The sequence below is a fragment of the Triticum dicoccoides genome, chromosome 4A (assembly GCF_002162155.2).
Source record: "Triticum dicoccoides isolate Atlit2015 ecotype Zavitan chromosome 4A, WEW_v2.0, whole genome shotgun sequence".
NCBI classification, from domain to species: domain Eukaryota; kingdom Viridiplantae; phylum Streptophyta; class Magnoliopsida; order Poales; family Poaceae; genus Triticum; species Triticum dicoccoides.
In genome coordinates, this window is record NC_041386.1 from 732112604 (window position 1) to 732118182 (window position 5579).

Sequence of the window (5579 nt, forward strand, 5' to 3'; positions counted from 1 at the left end):
CAATTTTCAGCAGCCCAAAGGGCGGGAAGCGGCGGCCTTTGGTCCCGGTTGGTGGCACCAACCGGGACTAAAGGGGGGCCTGAATCCTGGCCCATGGTAGGGTTTCTAGTCGTATTCAGGCCGTGGGGGCCCAGTAGGTGGCACTTTTTTTTGTTTTCTTGTTGCTTTATTTATTTTATTTTGTTTCTACTTACAACAAAATACTTATTGTTGCTATTTTTATTTTTTTTCCAGTTTTTTGGTTTTGCTTTCTGCATTATTTATTTTTTGTTGTTTTTTGCTTTATTTTTTAATTCCTTTTGCTTTTAGTTTTAGAAAAATTATAAACTTTCTGTTAGTGCCATTAGTTTTCAAATTTGAAAACACTTTTTTTGTTTTCTTTGTTGCTTTATATATTTTATTTTGTTTGCACTTACAACAAAATACTTATTGTTGCTATTTTTATTATTTTTCAGTTTTTTGTTCTGTTTTCTGCATTATTTATTTTTTGTTGTTTTTTGCTTTATTTTTTAATTCTTTTTGCTTTTAGTTTTAGAAAAATTATAAACTTTCTGTTAGTGCTATTAGTTTTCAATTTTGAAAACACTTTTTTGCTTTATGTATTTATTTTAATTTGTTTCTACTTACAACAAAATACTTATTGTTGCTATTTTTATTTTTTTTCAAGTTTTTTTGTTTTGTTTTCTGCATTATTTATTTTCTTTTGGTTTTTTGCTTTATTTTTTAATTCTTTTTGCTTTTAGGTCAGCAAAATTATAAACTTTCTGTTTGTGCCATTAGTTTTCTTTGAAATTTGTATGAATCACAAGTTTGTGAGCTCAACAAGGCGTGTAGAGGGACGGGCTTATAAACCGGTGTGAGCCCCCTTCGGTTGGCGAGGTTTTCAAATTCATAGTTTTCAAATGAACTCTGAAAAAGTTGGCATAGCATGTGCATGTACAAAACGGACAATGGTATCATACTCGTCTGTTACAAAGTTGGCATGGTATCATCATAATAGTTGCGGGAGAAAGTCTTCACTTTTTCTTCGCTTGTGTCGTTTGCTTATTGCGCCGTAACCATGGATAATCTTCATCGTTTATCAGGATGCTTGGGTCAGCCTTGACTTTGAAGGGGGGAATTTCATGAAACTTTTCATACTCTTCAGACATGTCTGTCTTGCCCTCCACTCCCAGGATGTCCCTTTTTCCTGAAAGAACTATGTGGCGCTTTGGCTCATTGTATGATGTATTCGCTTCCTTATCTTTTCTTTTCCTCGGTCTGGTAGACATGTCCTTCACATAGATAACCTGTGCCACATCATTGGCTAGGACGAACGGTTCATCAGTGTACCCAAGATTTTTCAGATCCACTGTTGTCATTCCGTACTGTGGGTCTACCTGTACCCCGCCTCCTGACAGATTGACCCACTTGCACTTAAACAAAGGGACCTTAAAATCTACTCCGTAGTCAAGTTCCCATATGTCTACTATGTAACCATAATATGTGTCATTTCCCTTGTCGGTTGCTGCATCAAAGCGGACACCGCTGCTTTGGTTGGTGCTCTTTTCATCTTGGTCAATCGTGTAAAATGTATTCCCATTTATCTCGTATCCTTTCCAAATCATTACAGTCGAAGATGGTCCCCTGGACAACAAGTACAGCTCATCACAAACAGTGCTGTCACCTCTGAGACGTGTTTCCAACCAACTGCTGAAAGTCCTGATGTGTTCACATATAATCCAGTCGTCGCACTACTCCGGGTGTTTGGAGCGCAGACTGTTCTTGTGTTCATCGACATACGGGGTCACCAAGGTAGAGTTCTGTAGAACTGTGTAGTGTGCTTGAGACCAAGAATATCCGTCCCTGCATATTATTGAGTCCCTTCCAAGCGTGCCTTTTCCAGTCAGTCTTCCCTCATACCGCGATTTAGGGAGCCCTATCTTCTTAAGGCCAGGAATGAAGTCAACACAAAACCCGATGACATCCTCTGTTTGATGGCCCATGGAGATGCTTCCTTCTGGCCTAGCGTGGTTACGAACATATTTCTTTAGGACTCCCATGAACCTCTCAAAGGGGTACATATTGTGTAGAAATACGGGCCCCAGAATGACAATCTCGTCGACTAGATGAACTAGGACGTGCGTCATGATATTGAAGAAGGATGGTGGGAACACCAGCTCGAAACTGACAAGACATTGCGCCACATCACTCCTTAGCATTGGTACGATTTCTGGATCGATCACCTTCTGAGATATTGCATTGAGGAATGCACATAGCTTCACAATGGCTAATCGGACGTTTTCCGGTAGAAGCCCCCTCAATGCAACCGGAAGCAGTTGCGTCATAATCACGTGGCAGTCATGAGACTTTAGGTTCTGAAACTTTTTCTCTGGCATATTTATTATTCCCTTTATATTCGACGAGAAGCCAGTCGGGACCTTCATACTGAGCAGGCATTGAAAGAATATTTCTTTCTCTTCTTTCGTAAGAGCGTAGCTGGCAGGACCTTCACACTGCTTCGGAGGCATGCCCTCTTTTTCGTGCAAGCGTTGCAGGTCCTCTCGTGCCTCAGGTGTATCTTTTGTCTTCCCATACACGCCCAAGAAGCCTAGCAGGTTCACGCAAAGGTTCTTCGTCACGTGCATCACGTCGATCGAAGAGCGGACCTCTAGGTCTTTCCAGTAGGGTAGGTCCCAAAATATAGATTTCTTCTTCCACATGGGTGCGTGATTCTCAGCGTCATTCGGAACAGCTAGTCCGCCGGGACCCTTTCCAAAGATTACGTGTAAATCATTGACCATAGCAAGTACGTGATCACCGGTACGCATGGCGGGCTTCTTCCGGTGATCTGCCTCGCCTTTGAAATGCTTGCCTTTCTTTCGACATTGATGGTTGGTCGGAAGAAATCGACGATGGCCCAGGTACACATTCTTCCTGCAGCTTCCCAGGTATATACTATCGGTGTCAAGTAAACAGTGCGTGCATGCGTGGTATCCCTTGTTTGTCTGTCCTGAAAGGTTACTGAGAGCGGGCCAATCGTTGATGGTCACGAACAGCAACGCCTTTAGGTCAAATTCCTCCTTTTTGTGCTCATCCCACGTACGTACACCGTTTCCATTCCACAACTGTAAAAGTTCTTCAACTAATGGCCTTAGGTACACATCAATGTCGTTGCCGGGTTGCTTAGGGCCTTGGATGAGAACTGGCATCATAATGAACTTCCGCTTCATGCACATCCAAGGAGGAAGGTTATACATACATAGAGTCACGGGCCAGGTGCTGTGATTGCTGCTCTGCTCCCCGAAAGGATTAATGCCATCCGCGCTTAAAGCAAACCATACGTTCCTTGGGTCCTTTGCAAACTCATCCCAGTATTTTCTCTCAATTTTTCTCAACTGCGACCCGTCAGCGGGTGCTCTCAACTTCCCGTCTTTCTTACGGTCCTCACTGTGCCATCGCATCAACTTGGCATGCTCTCCATTTCTGAACAGACGTTTCAACCGTGGTATTATAGGAGCATACCACATCACCTTCGCAGGAACCCTCTTCCTGCGAGGCTCGCCGTCAACATCACCAGGGTCATCTCGTCTGATCTTATACCGCAATGCACCGCATACCGGGCATGTGTTCAGATCCTTGTAGGCACCGCGGTAGAGGATGCAGTCATTAGGGCATGCATGTATCTTCTCCACCTCCAATCCTAGAGGGCATACGACCTTCTTTGCTGCGTATGTACTGTCGGGCAATTCGTTATCCTTTGGAAGCTTCTTCTTCATTATTTTTAGTAGCTTCTCAAATCCTTTATCAGGCACAGCATTCTCTGCCTTCCACTGCAGCAATTCGAGTACGGTACCGAGCTTTGTGTTGCCATCTTCGCAATTGGGGTACAACCCCTTTTTGTGATCCTCTAACATGGGATCGAACTTCAGCTTCTCCTTTTGACTTTCGCATTGTGTCCTTGCATCGACAATGACCCGGCGGAGATCATCATCATCGGGCACATCGTCTGGTTCCTCTTGATCTTCAGCAACTTCGCCCGTTGCAGCACCATCGTGCACATCGTCTGGTGCATCTTGATGTTCAGTAGCATCACTGTATTCAGGGGGCACATAGTTGTCATCGTACTCTTCTTCCTCGCCGTCTTCCATCATAACCCCTATTTCTCCATGCCTCGTCCAAACATTATAGTGTGGCATGAAACCCTTGTAAAGCAGGTGGGTGTGAAGGATTTTCCGGTCAGAGTAAGACTTCGTATTCCCACATATAGGGCATGGACAACACATAAAACCATTCTGCTTGTTTGCCTCAGCCACTTCGAGAAAATCATGCACGCCCTTAATGTACTCGGAGGTGTGTCTGTCACCGTACATCCATTGCCAGTTCATCTGCGTGCATTATATATAATTAAGTGTGTCAAAAATCATTACAGAACATCATGAATAGATAATTATAAGTGACCAAATTAATAGAAGTTCATCATCACATATAAACCAAAGTACATACATAGTTCTCATCTAACAACATAAAGCTCTGCAGAGCATCTAAATTAATTAAACCATACATTGAAACTATGTAAAACATTTCAATGCGAAAACAAATGCGATCATAATCGCAACCAAGGTAACAACTAATCCAACGGCATAATGATACCAAGCCTCGGTATGAATGGCATATTTTCTGATCTTTCTCATCTTCAAGCGCATTGCATCCATCTTGATCTTGTGATCATCAACGACATCCGCAACATGCAACTCCAATATCATCTTCTCCTCCTCAAGTTTTTTTATTTTTTCCTTCAAGAAATTGTTTTCTTCTTCAACTAAATTTAACCTCTCGACAATAGGGTCGGTTGGAATTTCCGGTTCAACAACCTCCTAGATAAATAAAATCTATGTCACGTTGGTCGGCATAATTTTCATAAACAATAAATGAACCAATAGTTATGAAAAGATAATATATACCACATCCGAATCATAGACAGGACGAGGGCCGACGGGGGCGGATACCAAAACCATCGCACTATATAAGATGCAATAATAAAAGTAAGAAAATAATACAAGTATCTATCTAAACACACAAGTAAGAATGTTTTTCCTTTCAGAAAGAAGATAAGAACAAGAGGCTCACCACGGTGGTGCCGGCGATGAGATCGGCGCGGGTGATCGACGGCGGTGAAGACGGGGACGGGGCGTGACGGACCGCTAAACCTAGATCAATCTTGAGGAAAACGGAGCTTGGCGGTCGAGCTTGGAGAGGAGAAACCTTAAGTAGTGTGGCTCGGGCATTCCATCGAACACCTTGTGTGCATAGGAGGTGAGCTAGAGCACCACCAAGCCCTCTCCCCCTCGGCCAGAAAAAAACAGAGCACTGTGCTCTGCTCTTGCGGGAGGGGGTATATATAGGCACCACTATTGGTCCCGGTTGGTGGCATGAACCGGGACTAAAGGGAAGCCTTTGGTCCCGGTTCATGCCACCAACCGGGACCAATAGTGGTGGGCCAGGAGCCAGGCCCATTGGTCCCGGTTCGTCCCACCAACCGGGACCAAAAGGTCCGGACGAACCGGGACCAATGGCCCACGTGGCCCGGCCGGCCCCCT